Source organism: Gavialis gangeticus, unplaced genomic scaffold (assembly GCF_001723915.1).
Source record: "Gavialis gangeticus isolate Ggan-Ray unplaced genomic scaffold, GavGan_comp1, whole genome shotgun sequence".
NCBI classification, from domain to species: domain Eukaryota; kingdom Metazoa; phylum Chordata; order Crocodylia; family Gavialidae; genus Gavialis; species Gavialis gangeticus.
The window spans coordinates 4,276,466-4,293,398 of record NW_017729024.1 but is presented as its reverse complement, the minus strand read 5'-3'; the positions used below and the strand labels follow the sequence as shown (position 1 = coordinate 4,293,398).

Genomic DNA, 16,933 nt, shown 5'->3' with positions numbered 1-16,933 from the left:
CTGATTTGGACGCTACTTAGCAAGTCTCCCATTCCAGTGCCTCACTGAAGCCAGAGCCAGCACATTTTCAAAGGGACTGATTTGGTATAAAAACTTAAGTCATATAAATATTAGTCTCCCTTTGTTCTTCGTATCCAAGCAGAATAATTACTATTCCAGTCCTCATTTTTTAAAGACTTTAACAGAAAATTCATCTCCTTCCACCTTTTCTTTCCCTGCTGATGGTAGACTCTTCCAAAGCTATTTGATCCCTCAGGTCATAAAAACCGTCTAAAAGAAAAGACAGACTCTACAAAGTCTTTTCCTGACTCTGGCTGCCTGAGGGTGGGACCACAAGAGAGGGCTTACCGATGATATCAACCAGACCAGAGGGCTCCATTCAGCAGACTTCCTGACAACCCAGGTGATATAACCAGAGGAACACTGTACAAAGTAGAAAACAAAGCTGATCTATTTCTAATGGATAACCTGAGTAGATCTACCCATATTTTCCTTGTTTATGAGGGTCTGAAATTCCTGGCATATAGTTCACCGAAGCTCTAATTCTATTACTGCCTTGCACAGGCTGTTTGTATTTGCTCATTAATGAAACAGTATCATGACTGAACGTGTGGCAGCCACAGTAATTAGCAAAGCATCTCCTTCCATTCTTCACAATGTCGTCAAAACACTTGTCAGGAAACAAACTCATTTTCAGTCTCTACTGCCATTTACAGGGTTTCAGGCACTGATGATAGCTTGTCTGCTTGGTTTAAAAGAGCTTCTGATATAACAGAACCTGACACTGTTTACTTCAGCCTATTATTCCTGCTGCATTCACTGAATGCTTCAGTGGAAAAGAAAAATCAAAAGAAAGCTATTCATTGTAATGCCAGCTGCCTTTTAAAAAAGGAAATCAATTTTTGCTTGAGCTCAGAATGTACTCAGCAGGCCCAGAATGACCCACCACTTCTGATGTCAACAACAAAAGGATCTGCCTGCATTTTCCACAACAATCACAAAACAGCTTAAAGAACATTGAAAACCCTAGATTAGTTTCATTTTAGTTTATGTTCCAATTGGTATCCATTAGTATTGACAATATCACAAAATAGAGTGGCTTTGATGTCACAGGTTGCATGCGAAAATGTGGCAAGAAGCACAGGCATAGTACTTCATTAAAAATTACTTGGCACCATTTTATGTCTGAAATAATTAGTTATGTTTGGTATTTATAGCTGGTATCATGATGCCTTTCTGTACTACTAATTAATTATTTTATGGCCAGCTTGTTTCAAATGCAATTAGTTAGGTATGGCAATAATCATAATATTTTACATATTCATGACAACATTCTGCCTATGTATTGCAAAACTTGTTGGTATACTGAATGTCAAATTCATTTAATGTCTTTTTCTTAATATCAATGTTCATATAGAGTTGTTTGCATAATACATGTGAGGTCCTATGAGCCTAATCATTATAATTACTATTATTATTTGTATGGCAGTAGTGCCTACGTGGGCTGATCAGCGTCGAAGTCCCATTATAATAGTCCCTATATAAACACGGTTTACAAGGATGGTCCTTCCACTAAAGACCTTATAACTTAGACAGCTAGGCAGCATAGGCAAAGCTGAAGGGGCACTACCTAAAACATCTTGCATGGTCTTCTAAGCTTAGATTGATATTTATTCCTCTTCAGAGAGAGCAATGAGACTTCTAAGACCAAATCCTTCAGAACGCCCCCTTCCCTGCTTTTTTTCTTGTTCCTGTATTTTAGGACTGTTTAGAGAGAGCCCAAGACAGTCTCAGTGAAGGCCGCTCCAATGCAGGCATGAACTGAGAAAGGAAATACAAGAATCCCTTTTTTGCTCTCTTAGTTCAATCCCAAAGGAGCACTCCAGAATTTCAAACTATGTTTAGCTCTTAACATTCCCAAACACCGTATGTACTCATTCAGGATACTACATTTAAATTAGTGTACACACAATGTCCTGATTTACACCTTGGGGAATACATTTCATTTTTTTATTTCATGGAGGCCTTTTCATTCATTGCTCATTCTTGTTTGCTACCAAGTTAATTTAAAATGAAGAACTTTTTGACTGAAAGTATAAGATTACTAGAACTGCCTAAAATATCTCTATCAGTACAATGTTTCAATAGAAAATGACTTTTTGATCATAATGGATATTTTTGCAACAAATTTTCATTTTGGTGAAAGCGTCCCCATTTTCAAGTAAAGCAAACCTTTTAGAGGGCATTTAAGCTCTTTTACCTTTCTGTCTCCATTTCAAAAGAGAAAGGAGAATAAATCAAACAGGTAAAGTTTTTTTTTGGTTTCATTGGGTGCCTGTAGATGATTAATCAAGTTTGCTGGAGCATGCTAATTAGCATGCTCCAGCAGCCCCTGTGTCTCAAGTATCCAGTGTCCCCATGCTTCAAAATGGCAGTAGGGGTTCTTTAACTAAAGCTCATTGAAGAGCTTAAGTTAAAGTGTCCCTGCTGCCATTTTGAAGTGTGGGATGCTGAATACACAAGATGCTGTGGGTGCTTTAATTAGAGTGGATCTCAGAGCCGCTCTAATGAAAGTGCTCCCGGTCCTCCCCCTGTAGCATGTGTAAAAATGCTTGCCTAGTCAAAAAATGAAAAAATTCAACACACACACAGACACAAAAGAAACCTCTTCTTTCACACTTCTTCCCCCACAGCCCTCCACAAAAAAACCCTTCATTATTGGTCTGACTGTAATGACTGGTCTTTTGGGGGAGGGAAGGGGCAGGTGCCAAGTCCAAATAGAGTCCAAATTATTTCTTGTTCAGTTCAGCAAGATGTTCCGCTCTTCTTGTGAACAGAAGAGTCAAAGAAAGAAGAGTGAGGCTGGGTGTCTGTACGTCCTCTAAAACTGAAGGAGAGGGAGTTGCAGACTAAGGCTACATTAGTATGAGCAGACAGATGACGTTTGCAACATAGACCTGAAGCAAAGTGCACCATGACAGCTGTGTACAAAGGAGCTGGCTATGCATTTCATTTGTGTGAGAGATGGACAAAATAAATAAAGCAGCGCAAAGCAAAAGGGGGTGCTGGTTTACTTTTGCATCAGCAGCTCTGTGGTAACTGCTTATGTGCATGCTCCTTCTGACCTCCCAGCAAATGAGAGCTAACTCATGGCATTTTAGCCCTCAGCGAAAGAGCTAGGTTTCATTTACCACATGGTGAGAGAGCACAAATAGAACAGTTACTGAAGAATAGCTGACATGCTGTAAATCCTTGCTCTTTTGTACCTCAGAATAACTTGTTTCTGTGCCCAGGTCCTCACACTTGCAGAAACAAGCTGGTTCTGCACTGAAAGTCAGGCCTCTGAAGCGTGACATATTTAGGCCCACACCTTTCCCTTTCTTAAATCAGAGGAAGGGCAGCTTGATGCCCAGAAGCTTATCTAGCAGTTCTCCCAACTATACAGCTGGTCCAGTAAAACATACCACAAAGAAATCCTTGCATCTCATACCCTTCCTGAATCATCATGCTTACAATAATACTCCAACCCTACCATAAAATTAGGCCTGATCTGTTCAGAGGCAAAACTGCCATCTCTTTGACGCGGCTACCTTGCTTTCAGGAGGTTGTATCAGGAATCTTTCAAAAAGTGGGATGGCTTGACTTGCCACAGATTCACCGATTCATGTGTCTATGGTCAAAGTGGAGAGAAAGGGGAAGGACTGGCGGTCAGAGGAAAGGAAGGAATGACAAAACCATCTAGTTGTGTTGGCAGGAGGGTGGGGGGGAAGTGTTAGGAGATGTACTTTTGCAGGGAACCTAAATGGAAACTCTAAGACTACATAAGGTTTTTCCATCACTCGTGAACAGTTTTCTACATGATATTGGAGACGATAAAGGAGACTTAGTCAAAGGTATATATGCCTGTAACGTTGGACCATGAACACAAGACCTTGTAACATTGGACCATGAGCTTAAGACCTTGTTCCAAACAACTGACTGCTTCTAAAATCCTAAGAGACTAGTAATAACATGCTGAGTCCTGAGAATACGTTCTCACTTTGCTTCTAGACAAGATAAACAACATCTGTACCCAGCTGTCCTCCAGGCCACTTCCTATTAATGCATTTTTAAGTCATCATGTTTTGGCTATTTCATACAGACTCTCTCACAAAATTTAGCAGAAAAATGGTTGCAGATTTGGAAGGAGTTTTTTTGGAAATAATGCTGAAACATCTGCTTGGATTCTCTGGCTATATTTGGACATTTTAAGCCCTAGCTTTGCACTCTCATTTTCACAAGACTGGGATTCATTATGTTTGAAGATAAGAGTGGTTGTTATGTTAAAAAAAAATCCCGTTTGTCCAGATGGAACTGAGAACACAGCGTAAGCAAAAGTAGGGGGGTTAGGTGGGGCCTCCACAAGACTCCCTTATGGGAATTTGTAGAAACTCTGAGATTCACCTTATCGCTATCACTTTATTGACCATCACTTCAGACCAAACAGCTGTAAACAGGAAGTACTGTCTCCAAAATTCACAAATCACTGGTGAGCTGTTAGAGGCATAGGGTAATTCTTTTCTTATATCCAGAATGAATCTTACACTTGAAGGTCTCTCACAAGCATCAGCCAGTGCAGAATAAACAGATAGTTTTAACAGCATACTTATGACACTTGTGCTATACAGACTATGTAAGGATTTTTGCAGAGTAAAATGCATAACCCCTCTGAGTTTACCGTAAAGACCAGCAGCGTCTGTTGTGGGGCACTTGTCATTAAGGTTGCCTCAGTGACTAATAATGAAATAAGAAAGTGTCTTGCATTTGAAAGCTTGTCTAATTCTATTCTAACTATACAGTTAGTCCAATAAAAGATACTCTAAGAAATCCTTGCCTTTGGCATAAGTTTTATTAATTCTCATTAGCTGCCTATACATATGCTTCAGGGAGCAAGGAGGCATTTTAATTAAAATGGCTCACTGTCACATGTATTAAGCCCTTGCATGTTTAAAAATGGCTGGGGGATGCTTTATCTCAGGGGTGGGCAATTGTTTCAGGTACAGGGCTGCTTACTGAGTTTCAGCAAGCCATTGAGGGCCATATGACAGGCAGCCAGGGGCAGATATATATTAATTTTCTACATTTTTTAGGGGCCCCGTGAGCCAGATAGAATGGCCTGGTGGGCTGCATCCAGCCCGCAGCTTGCATTTTGCCCACCCCTGCTTTATCTAAACCTTATTTGACGAGGTTTAGATAAAGTGTCCTACAGCCATTTTAAAATGCGTGAGGGCTTAATACATGTGACAATGAGATAATGCTATAGTGTTCTAATTAGAACATGGAGCAGACTTGATGAATCAATTAATCCAGTCTGCTCTGATGCATTTGAATTAGAATGCCAATGAGCTTGTGTATTAATTAACTAATTAATCAGCAATTAATTAATTAATCAGCAATCAGACCATCATGACTACAACGTCACTCTTACACTACTGTAAAATTATCCACTCCTTTTACTGGTATCACAAATGTAAACAAGGAATAAATAAAAAGTGTACAAAGAAAATATTGAAAGTCACAATATATATGTTAGTTTCTTTCTCTATTAAGAACAGAGAAAAACCAGTGATCCACAGTTAATTCTCACCACTCCCCTGCCATTTCTGGACCTGTGGTGAGCCTCATGGGCTAGGGTTGAACACCCCTGTTTTATATAGTTCAAGCTGTGTCTATTAGCCCACCAAGGTCTTTGAGCTTATCTTATCAACTCTATCTCAGCAGCTGAAGCCAACTAGGATGTGCTAACAGACAGTTTCTGAACTTTTATGCCTGACTGCAGCAGGTGGGGCTGTCTTAGCAGAGGGCCATCAGTTGTGGATTTTGTTGTCCCTACTAGTTTAACAGAAATTAAGGGACTTGGATCACAGCACTTTTCAAGGCTATTTATCTAAAGGCAGAGGTTGAGTTTCTCTGATAACTTTTGCCACTTTAATCAAGTTCTCCCTGTTGCTAATGCTTGTGACTTCCTGTACAGCAGGATGTGTTACCAATGGAACAGGTACAAACAGTTCTTTAAAAAGATCTTATAAACAATGTTCAGGTTATTTTTTGCTGGATTACAGTAAGGTGAATGTGATCAATATTCAAATAAGCTTCTATTAAATTCACCAGAACCAGTGCGAAAAATATACCAGTGCTCTTTAGCTGTGAGATTCAACCAAAGAGAATATCCCTGCCACTTGATAATATACCTGTTATTTACGGCCCACTCATTGGTGCAGTACTTCCCAAGCCAATCATTCTCAAAACACTTTGGACAAAACAGCTAGTCAAGGGAAAGAAGACAGGTGCTAAAGAAATATTTTAAAGGGCCAAACCACTCGACGTGATGCTTCAAAACGAGCTGGTCTGGCCATTGTAACTGCAATCTAAGAAAAAGATGGGAGTAGATGATTAAAAAACAGAAGGAGAAAGCGTTGAGTGAAGCTCAGAGGTTATGTATAAAATAACTGATAAGCTGTTTTTGCAGACATAACTTTTTACCCAAGCTGCACAAACACCTTAAATCATGATTGATTGTAATAATATACATGCCTATACTGCCTCCTCACTAAGGTTCTCTAAGTATATTTAAAACAATAAAGAAACCATTAATTTAATTACCTGTCTTTTTGTGATGGCGACATAGTCTTATCCTCATTTTACAGAAGGGAAAACTGAGGCAGAAAGGGCACATCTACATCACTTCTGTGTTATGCCTCAGAGTGCTGCTGTGAAGAACCCCCCAACTCATTCTCTTGCTTCCTTTCCAGGCCTGGCAAATCCTGGAAATGAAACAATCTGGCCACATTTAAGCACCACTGAGCTTATGCCCATAAAGATGCCTGAGACAGAAAGCCCAGGATCAATGCTGGATGCTCACTCAGTCTTGAACCAAGACTGTTACATTGTCTCATTTTTGGGAACTGGGACAAGTGATGTAGGAGTCTATTGGTCAAGTGTGCTTCATACCAGTAATCCTGCGTGTAGCATGTAGGCACTGTAAGCATGCCCAACATATCAGGCTGTGAAAGAACCAGATACACAATATTGCTACTTATCCCAGTGCTTTAGCCACCAAGCCTCACTGCAATGTATAGCTAAGAGAAACATAACTCACATTTTTCAAAGAAAGACACACAGATAGTCAAGGGCACACAAACACCTATGTCCTAACTTTTGAGTGAAAGTACCCAATGTGTGAAAAATTTTTGCATAGATATGATAGCTAGGGATATAACCTGGCTATGTTAAGTACACATTCAAATATTCTTATACAGCTGTGTTCAGCTAACTTGCTCATTGCACAGATGCATCTTAAACTTGCAGGTGATTCTCTTAAGGGAGCTGAAGACTTCAATAAATTCTAGATTGGAATTGGCCTGGCATCAGTTTACCCACCTATCAGTTTGAAACAGCATTTTTAAAAGGTATGTCTTCATGGAACACAAAGTCCTTTGTATCCACAAAGTCCTTTATATTTCAAACACTGAGAACAGTCTATCACAGGTTATGTTGCAGGATAAAGGTTGTTAACATTTTCCAAGCTCAGATTTGTGTTCAGCTTTATAAAATATCATATCACTATTGTGCCCCATTCTCAGTCATAAATGGATGACTAATATTTGCCAACTGTAGGCTTCTTTCTAGAGCTGCTGGGTGTGTGTACAGTGTAGCTAAGAATGGCTTGAAAAATAATGCAGGCCAGCTGTGATAAGTTCCTGTTTTCTTCAGGCAAAAGCAGAGCTGAATTTATTTTTAGTTTCAGGGTATCTACATGTCAAGATAGAGTTATATGGTATGTGTGCATGTGTGAGTTGTATGATAATTTTATCACCATCTGATTTCTAGCAACTTCATATAAATTACAAATATATCTCAGGAAGATTGACTTGTAGCAGTCTTGTAGAAAGACTATATCTGTTACACAGATGCCAGTGCCTCAAAGGAAAACATTAAATATAGTTTCCACCATATGATTATACTCATTTGGTTATTAACCATATTATTTTCTAAAATGGAAAAAAAATGATAATACAATCTTTCTATTTTGAACTTGGATATAACACAGTAATCACATCTAACAGCTACTAGGACAAATTAGTAGCAAAAACTTCCCAGACTAAGTCCTTGAGTAGCTTCAAAATTGTTATACTTTTTGTGTGTGTGTCCTTCTTAAAGCAGGGATGAAACAGCATAAGTCATTTTACTGAGGTGGTTTTTTTAACCTTGGAGTATCCATCACATTGTATTTTGAAGAGATATTTCACATCACTAAGAAATAAGTCTCCAGGAAGAAAAAAATTATTATATTTCGCATATTGTGATTAAAAGAAAACTAATGTAAATATTTTATAGCATTTTTATTTTGCTGGTACTATAATTTCAAAATCTTTGCTAATTCTTTTTCTCTCTGTTTTATTACCTGGATGAAGCTCTTAATAAACACATAAATATCAGTAGGATCTGGGAACATACTTCTGTTTAAAGTTGAACATATACTTAGATCGAGGGGTCTGTGTGGTGGCTTTTTTCCTTCCAATTCCTTTATACATAGTCAGCAAAAACAAAATCAAGTTAGGAAGTTGGGAATTAGAAATACCTTAGTTATGAAGATCGGTTTTAGAATTTTTTTCAACTTCCTTTACAATTTCTTACTATGTATAAAGAAAACCTCTTATAAATACTTTCCAGCCAAGCTGGGTTTCTTGACCCTGGTGCTGTGGCTGCCTGCTGCAAGCAGCCTGGGCTCTGGGCATGCCCTTACTGCTGCCACAGAGCCCGGGCTTCTCTCAGCAGGCTGCGGGGGCGGGCTGCAAGCCCTGCTGTGAAGAGCCTAGGCTCCGTGGCAGGTGACAGGAGCCTGCCCTGAGCCAGAACTGCTTGTAGCAGACAGCCATGAGGCTGCAAGCAGCTGCACCAGGGTCCAGCTCCCTGGCTTGGCTTGTTGCTGGTGGCACTTACAGTGGACCTGCTTGCAGCCTTGTGGCTGCCTGCTTCCAGCAGCACAGGCTCTGGGCAGGCCACAGAGCCCAAGCTGCTTGCATCAGGGCTTGCAGCCTCCCCACTGCATGCTATGAGCAGCCTGGGCTCCATGGGCAGTGGCAGGGACCTGCCAAAAGCTGGGGCTGGCTGTGGGGTACTGAACAAAATGGCTCCACATGCCATGCTCTGGCATCAGTGCCAGAGATTGCCGTCCCCTGTGCTAGACTATATGAGATAAAGTCACTTCTGTTGTGATTATAGAAAACATGGTTGAAACTTCCCAGTATGTCCTATATTATGGACTTACTGACTTGGGAGATTCAGCTGAATTAATTAAAGGTGTGAATCTAAAGTGCATTAGTTGAAGCAAATTAAAGCAAGCTATGGCTACTTTACTTCTGAATGAGGATATCCACATAGTGGTTCGGTGTGCTTTAAAATAATGTATTTTAAATTAACAATTTTTGTCCATTCTGCTTAAGTCTCCAGGTAGAAGAACCCAAACAAATGTATACTGCTGTCAGTGGGTATCAGCTGATGCTGAGTACTATTTTGCTGCAAGTGGAAAAAAGATCAAATTCTTGAGTACTTTTTCAGAAATTGTGATCAAATCAGTCTCCAAGATATACAGGAGGAAGCTTGTACTGTTGCTTTTTGGGCTAAAGCTAATTTAAAGAAATTGAGAAATTCAGTTTCTAGTACCATCAAAGAAAAAGCAGAAAGGCTGAAGAGAATTGTAATAGTAAATGAGCCTCTTTTTTAGGGAAAAAAAAGTTTAAAAAAGGAGAAAATCATCCTTCAAAAAAGGCAGGAGGTTAATTTAAGAGGCAAAGATCAACTGGGAAGGCAAGAAAAGTGCAAACCTGGATCTTTTTGGTTTATTGATATTTGTTCTGAAAGCCTGTTCAGAGCTCTTCTCTTTTTTGAGCATTGAAACACTGTTAGAAGACAGAATAGCAATAATTGTGATGTTTCCTTCGTCATTCAGCACCACAAGGGTCACTCCAGTTTTATGGAATTTTGCAAAAGAACATTTGTTTTCATCTCAAGCATTTTTTAGTATTCATTGTAATAAAAACCTGAACTGTAATGTATTCATTTGGTGTTGATGTGGCTGTCATATGTCTATAGAAATCCCATTGTAATGCAGCATTAACCATCAAAACATGTGTTAACATCTGAAAGCAATAGGGCCAGTTTTACATCTTTTGACATGCAAAGGTTTTAATTTGAACAAAGGATATAGCATTTTCTTTGCTAGGGCTTTTCTATTTTCTCCCACACTTCAATGAAGCACAGCAATTGCTGGAAGAAACAGAATATCCACATTTGTTAATATTTATTGTTTTCTTCTCTGAAATTAATTCTAAAAGCATACTTCTGAGAACCATTTACATTTTAAATAAATCCTTATAGCAGATGTATTATTTGCTTTGCTTTATGATATTCCAGGAGGCCGCATATGCCAGCCTGTACTATACTGAAGCAAATGAAAAAACCTCTTGAGTAATCAGCTCCATGGAACTAATGCTACCTCTAATCCAACGCCTGAATGAGAAACTAACAGATTTCTGTTTCACTAAGAAATCAGAACTCAGCAAAGCTTCCTCAGTGTCTTCTAGTTAGAATAAAATAAATAATAAAATGGTATCCAATTCTGATCCTATTGAAGTAATGGGATCTTTGCCATTGACTTCAGTAGGGTCAGAAACAGGCCCCTTTTCAGGTCAAAGGTGTTGATCAGACTTGTGATTCTATTCCAATGGATCTTTTAAAATGGGCTAAAAATTAGGTTCCTTCCTAGAAATGGTCCAGATCCTGCTCTCTGTGAGGCTGTTATGTTGGGCAACAAGGATGAGGGTGAAGGTTTTCCCTGTCCCAGACTTGTGCACTGTACAGCAACAGAGCAGTAAACTGTATAGCACTTAAGAAAGCATTATACAGAACAAATCATGTATTGTGACCACTGGAAACATATTGCACAGGGGTAGATCATTTACTAATTAAATAATATGACTCATCCCCAGCCCCCATTACTTATGCTGAATTGGAGCAGTAATAAGATGTACATTCCTACCCAGCTGTTTTGGGCCATCTTGATATATTCTGGCAGAAAGGTTATGAGAGCACACTAACTGCTAGCATTATTTTATTTTTTTACTAAGGCCAGTGTTTGGCTTTCTCTACATTGCAAGACATAAATGACCCAGTGGATGTACACCATCAAAATCAATCTATACAAAAAAACTGTATGCCTGATAATACATCAACTTGTGCACATGTAATCACTGGGCATATAAAACAGATGAAAACACATGCAAATAATAGCTGCTTAAGATTCTTACTAGCCTTGTACCAACGCATCAACCTAATTTACACATGCAAACTTGATAACTTTATGCAAGCATATGTGGACCTTAATCCTTCTCTTTAAGAAAGTAGACTAGGCTTTACAAGATCACCTCCACTGGGCTTGCAACCTGAAGCACCAAAGGTACTAACCAAAAGTTATGAGTTGAGCTGATACAAGCTAGAAGGAAGTATGGGCACGTATGTACCATTACTGTGCTGCATTTGAAATGGCTGCTGTGAAGCAGGTTCAGTTTGGAAGCCTACCAGCACCTTTATGATCACAACAAAATGAATTCTAAATATCTATAAACTTTGGCATTTGCTTTTGGGTTTTTTTATCATACAAAAACCAGAGCTGTCCCTGCTCCCTTCGCTTACCAGGATGTGGGGCACTGAGAAGCACTGGGATGCCAGTGCCCTGCCCCTACCCATGTCCTTGCCCCTCACTTCCAAGCCGCAACCCCACCAGTGCCCCTCACTCCTGACCTGCAGCCCCTGCCTACCCCACACTAGCTCCCTCCTGGCAGCAGTTCCCTCTCAGCACCAGGACATGAATCCAGCTGCAGCTGTCCCACCCGGGGCTTTGTGGCTCTGAGCAGTGCCAGCTGTTCTGCTCCTGCGCCTGTGCCGAGGCCCTAGCAATCCCCACGTCATTCCTGGGACGCTTTTGACTGGGGCTCAGGGCCTGAGATGGGCAAGCCCCTTCCCTTCCAGGCTGGCCTCCTCCTGCACAGGCTGCTGTAGGGGAGTAGGGAGGCTCTAAGCCCAGCTTTGGCTGCCTCTCCTAACTGGAGTACTCCTCCATTCCCGAACACCATCTCTCTCTCTCTCTCACACACCCCCCTTCTGCTACCTCCACCCCACCCCCCAGTCCATTACACCCCCCAAGTGGTTCCTGGGACCAGGAGGTTCCCCAGGCTAGGGTTGCATGTCCCAGCACTGGCGTGGGCATGGGGCAGAGTTGCAGTGTGGCAGTTGCTTCTGCAGCCATGACTGCTTCCAGAAGGTCCTGTCCTGCCTGATGGCTGGGTATGCAGGGTGAGAGATTTGTAGGAGGATGTGAGGCTTCGTGGGGAAGGAGCGTGGCACACAGAGCTGGCCCGGCCTGCTGGCATGCCTTCAGGCAAGACCAGGCCAGCCCCTGCTGTCACCCCATGTTCCTGGCACTGCAGGCAGGAGCTGGACACCATCGAGCCAGGTCAGGTCCTGCCTCCATGGAGCCAGCCTGGCCTGATGATGTGCAGGGCACATGGAGGCAAGATGGCACGCGGCTCCTGCATGCAGTGCCAGGAGCCCTGACTGACAGCAGGAGCTGGCTTGGTGCTGGCTGAAGAAACACATCAGCAGGCTGGGTCAGCAATGTGTGCCACATGAATCCCCTGGGTCTCAGGTGGTACCACGCAATGTCAGGGGTCTTTGACAGCAGTGGGCCTTGAGTGCCCCAACAGCTTGCTGCTGGCTGCTGCTGCTGCAGTGGCAGGGGCTGTGTGCTGTGGGGGCAGGTGGGGGAACTACCCCTCCTACACAGTCCTCCCACCCCCACAGTACCCCCACCCCCACATCCCTGCTTAGCAGGGACAGAGCCTGGGTCCACGGTAGCTCCAAGACACTGCTGCCAGCCTTGCTCTGCTTCTATTTGTTCCAGTACAAGGAATAAGCAGGCTGGAGCAGCAGGCACCAAGCAGTCATAGAGGTGCTCTGGCTGGGTGCTAGAGTGGAGTATGCCCTGTGCCACTATTAACCAATGTGGGGTTTTTTTGTTTTTTTATACCAGGATTTTCCGGTATCAAACTTAGAGGGTGCATTGCAAATATGCAGTGCAGGAAACATTTTTTCATTCCTAGCATGCCTCCTGCAGCATCTCAAACTGCTTTGAGATGCTGCAACAGGCATGTGTTCATCCGTCTGGATGCGACTCTTATGTGCCAAATCCCAGAAGTGAGGCACTGTAGCTTTGTTAGAGTGCTGGCTATATACTCAGTGCTCCCCCTACAATGCCTCATTCTGGGAGTTCGTGCATACCAAGCAAGGGTGAATAGATAGGGCGTGCTTCACAGATATCCTTCTAGACCCCATGTTGGGAGACAGCATAGACATCCCTAAAACTTACGCTACAAACAGTAGGATATCATGAGTCCATGCACATGAATTATTGTGGAAAAGTCAGGGATACCTACTTCAAAGAGAGCTGCAGCCGAAGAGATCTGTCCAGCCATTGCAGCATGGCTACGCTCCAAAAGGATCTTCTGATTTGCTCTGGCATAGCCTTATCAGCCTGCTGGGTGAACCGAATTGGTTTAATTATGCCACTGGGAGCTATTTCTGGTCCCAGACATTGGCAGTAAGGGGAAACACCCGCCTGCCGGCCAGGGCTGAAATCCCCAGAAATGGGGAAGCAGACCTATTTCGTCTACAGAGCTTGGAGGAGCTCAGAGAAGAAGGAAAAAAAAAAGGTGGGGGGAACCCCCAGCTCCGTGCTAATTGACTGCAGCAGGTGTTCAATTAAGTTGGCAGGTTAGCAATTAGTGGGGAGCAGAAACCCCCTCACAAAAACACGTGATCATTGGAGCCACGACTGAGAGTGCCCTGAAGGTAAATGGGGAAGGAGGGAAGCCCCAGAGATCCTGGCCTGCAGGCAGAGTGAGTGTGAGAGAGATGCCGTCAGGATTTTTTACTTTTTCTTTTTTTTTTTTCTTTTCTCTGGCTGCACCTGCCATCTTGATAAGTAGCAGTCAGCTTTGGGTCAGGGAAACCACCATCCTCCCAAGTTCAATTAAACCATCAAAGTCGTGGCAGGCGAGGTAGCGGAGAAGAATTCTGACCCAATTTTGCTGACTGACGCTCGCCCTGTTACAAGCAAGGCAAGTGGATGTCATTGGGACGCAGGGGCCTGCATCCGTATCCTGTGATATCTTGACAATTATTTACATATAAATCATCATTTTTAATACCATATTCATGAATATGTTTTATGGGGTCTGGGTTTCTTGTGCAGTAGTTGAAGAGGAAAAACTGTCTTTGAACTCGATAGGGGTTTTTCCTGTGAAGGAACCCTATGATTGAGCCTGAAGATTTCTTACTGTGTTTTTAATGTTTTTATCTGGTCAGTCCAACCGTATACATGCACCAAACTTTCCTTTTCCTTTAGTAATCTGTGAAAGGAGCATTTCAAAGAAACAAACTTTTGCCATGCTTCTTTTGCTCTGCTGCTGAGAAAGATTTGGGTAGTGCCTGTGAGTAGCTTTGCCTTTATTAAATATTCATAATAAAGGATGAAATAACAGCCATATTTTGCATTTTCATCTGCGATTATCAAACTACTTTATAACTAATAAAGTGCTCTGTCAATCTTGCCACTCTTCGCACCAAGCCTCTGCCTCTTCTAGAACAATATTCCTGCATTTCTTGTCTCAGTGACTTTACATCTCATTGCAAATCCTATCACAGTAGACCTTTTTTCCTTAGGCCACTAATTTTCAGATCCAAGACCAGACTAAATTAGTCCCTGGATGGGGATATCCTACAGCCTTTGACATATCACCTTATGTCTGCATTCAGTTCCCTGCTAAAAGATCAATATAGCCTAGCACACCAAACTATTAGACCTAAATTAAAATGACTTTTGACATCAAATACCTATTTCACACAACCAGAAAAGTCTGTAGAATTCTACCCTGATCAGTTAATAAAACCTGTCTGCTATGCTGCCTTTTGTGTAGTTCGGTAATGTAGCATTGCCACTTCTGATCCTTCACCATTCTCTAATGCTAACTCAAATAAAACAATAGTAAGCAGCTTATAATCTTAGTAATAGTTTTATTAGACAATGCATTTAAAAAAGGACCCACACTTAAACTTTCTGGCACTCAGCTTTCTGCCCTTTGACACTGTCTATTGTACACAGAATAAATCTATGTTTCTCAGATATATTGAGGGGGAATCCTTATGTTTGATTGACTTTAGCAACACCACTTGACCTGGAATTGTTCTGTATTTTCAAAGATTCCATTCTGTTCTACTGGAGGAGGCTCTATTTTGCTTCTTGGGGAAAATTTCTCTTGTTAAGGCACTAGACTGAGCTGGGTTCAATTCCTGATTTGTTGTGTGTGATCTTGACCAAGTTGGATAGGGTGTCATTATCAAAAAATGGCCCCTAAGGTTGATTTTTAAAAGTGTTCAGCACCCAACATCTTGGATTAGACATTTATGGATGGATTTAGTGAGGTGGTAAACTGCACTGTGTTCTTTTGAATATCTGCCCCCCTTACATCAGCGTCTAAGTGAGTGTGGAGCTAATTTGAAACTGACATAGTTTCTGTTTTTTAGCTCCCTTTTGGTAAAAAAAAAAAAAGGGAAAATAAGACTTTCTTATCCTTTCACACAGTGAGTTGTGAATATAAATTGAATCATGCTTGGGAAGGGCTCAGATTTTAGATAAATATTATTTATTGCAGAATCATATTTATTGCTATTTCTAGCAAACTCAGAGGTTTGGCTCCATTCAAAAGTTACATTAACATCAGGCCTCGATGTCTTTTTCCCATTCTTGCTCACCTCCCACAACTTCATTAATATTATTGTCAAGGGTTCCAAGATCATCTCTACAGGTTCTTTCAGTAACCTGGGATGAAGTTCATCAGGCCCTGCTGAATTGAATTCATTCAGACCTATCAAAACCTCTTTTGCCTGTTTTGTTTTCTCATCCCTCAGCTTGTCCCCTTCCTTATCCAAATAATCTTTATTATGTATCTGGTTACAGCTTAATTTTTTTTGTGAAGATTGATGCAAAGGACCTGGTGAGTAGTTCCTCCTCTTTGCATACTCTGTTTAGAGTTTACCATGGCTATTTAACTGTGGACCCACAGCTTCCATAGTTTTTCTTTTCTGGCCAACATACTTATAATAGAACTTCTCTTTATTGTCTCTAACCTCCCTCCCTTGGAGAAGCTCATTATTTATCTTTGCCTTCCTGAGTTTATCCCTGTAGGTTCTTGTTATTTCCTGGTATGCTTCCTTGATGTACACCATGAATTGATAAGTCCTTCTATTTAGGCAAACCAAAAAATGAACAGGGCTGGCTGCCTGGGCTATGCAGTGAATAGGGAGAATAAACTACCTCTGAAGGGGGTACTTACATACTGACTAACGAAGTAGCAAGAACAAAACAGAAAATGCCAGGCACAGGGGGATGTCTGATTTCCACTCCTTCTAAAAGCTTAAGACTTTACTCTGAGTTGTATCTCAGGTACCTCTGTTAACTCAGGACACAGATCATCCAGAGTGACTAACACATTAACAGCAGCACTGAGTTCAGTACAAAGCACAGCACCCTGTGTTCACTCATGAATTAAGTGATACTCACCTTTTGCACAATAACTGAGTAGTTAGAACACTTTCTCTGGAAGTGGCAAAACTGATTTCTGAATCCTCCTCACTCTGAAGAAACTCAAACCCAGCTCTTCTACCTTGCAGGAGAATGCCTTACTCACCAGGCAATAGAATAGTCTGGGTGGAAATGTGTTACCTTCCAACCCTCCTATTGAAGGTTTCATAGTTTCATAGTTTCTAGGGTCGGAAG

At 41.5% G+C, this 16,933-nt stretch overlaps 1 long non-coding RNA gene across 1 annotated transcript in view; it reads right to left on the bottom strand.

Moving 5' to 3' along the window:
- Positions 1-6,271: 6,271 nt before the first annotated feature.
- The window catches only part of LOC109297194, an 83,493-nt gene continuing 72,831 nt past the window's right edge, over positions 6,272-16,933 (bottom strand). Inside the window, exons 2-4 of the long non-coding RNA XR_002097233.1 lie at positions 9,867-10,308; positions 8,444-8,563; positions 6,272-6,407 (exon numbers count right to left, since the gene is read on the bottom strand). This is a non-coding gene — a long non-coding RNA (uncharacterized LOC109297194). The remainder of the gene's footprint in view (positions 6,408-8,443; positions 8,564-9,866; positions 10,309-16,933) is intronic.